This window comes from Bidens hawaiensis, unplaced genomic scaffold (assembly GCF_021521415.1).
Source record: "Bidens hawaiensis isolate Kalapana, Puna unplaced genomic scaffold, B.hawaiensis_p1.1 tig00030276_1, whole genome shotgun sequence".
In the NCBI taxonomy this organism is placed as follows: Eukaryota; Viridiplantae; Streptophyta; class Magnoliopsida; order Asterales; family Asteraceae; genus Bidens; species Bidens hawaiensis.
The window spans coordinates 149,739-151,191 of record NW_027495049.1 but is presented as its reverse complement, the minus strand read 5'-3'; positions in this window follow the sequence as shown (position 1 = coordinate 151,191).

Sequence of the window (1,453 nt, the reverse complement as noted above, 5' to 3'; positions counted from 1 at the left end):
CTTGATGGAACACATTTCCTTAGGCTTTGAGCTTAATGCTTCGGGGAGTTTAAATCCATCGGGAATTTTCATATAGATGTCACTGTCTAGTGATCCATACAAATAAGCTGTGACAACATCCATAAGACGTATCTCTAAATTTTTAGAGACTGCTAAGCTAATTAGATATCTAAACGTAATAGCATCCATAACAGGAGAATACGTTTCTTCATAATTAATTCCTGGCCTCTGAGAAAAAACTTGAGCTACAAGTCTTGCTTTATATCTTGTAACTTCATTTTTCTCATTTCGTTTTCTCACAAAAACCCATTTTTATCCTACAGGTTTTATTAACTTTGGTGTAATGACAATAGGTCCAAAAACTTTTCAATTATTTAGTGAGTTTAATTCAGCTTGCATGGCATCTTTCCATTTGTTCCAATCTTGTCGATTTTTACAATCATTATACAGATTTTGGTTCAGGGTCATCATTTTCTTCCATGATATCACTTGCCACAGAATAAGAAAATATATCATCAATATTTTCCATTTCATCTCGATCACACATTATATGTGATTGACCATAGTTGATTGACAATTCCTTATTGGAATCATTTATCTCTTCCTGAGGGAATGTTATATTATTTATTCTTTCCTGATGAAAGGTTTTGTCAATCATTCCTTCCTTAGGGCCAGTATCCTTTTCAGAGCCCTTTCTTTTTCGAGGATTTTTTATCCTTTGAACCGATTGGCCTTCCATGTTTTAAACGTTTTTGGGATTCATGAGGTGCATTATTATGGTTTTGCTTGCTTGGAATCTCAACTCGAGCTGGAGCATTATCAATTGGTATATGAGATTTAGTGACCCTGTTTATATCAGTAAATGCAGCAGGTAACTGATTTACAATTTCTTGTAGATGTATTATTTTTTGAACCTCTGTCTCAATTTGTTTTGATATTGGGTCTAGGTGTAATAATGATGGCACACACCATGATATATCTCTTTCTTGCTTTTTCATTTCTCCCCCTAATGTTGGGAATATTGTCTCGTTAAAATGGCAATCAGCAAAACGTGCTGTAAATACATCACCTGTTAAAGGTTCAAGGTATCTTATGATGGAAGACATTTCATATCCAACATATATTCCCAACCTTCTTTGAGGACCCATTTTTGTGTGTTGTGGTGGTGCAATAGGAACATACACAGCACACCCAAAAATTCTAAGGTGAGAGATGTTTGGCTCATTTCCGGAAACAAGTTGTGTGGGAGAGTATTTATGATTTGCACTTGGTCTCACACGAATTAATGATCCAGCATGTATAATTGCATGACCCCAAATAGAAACATGAAGTTTTGTCCTCATTATTAATGGTCTAGCTATTAGCTGTAGGCGTTTGATCAACGACTCAGCTAAGCCATTTTGTGTGTGTACATGAGCAACAGGGTGTTCTACAACAATCCCCACAGACATGC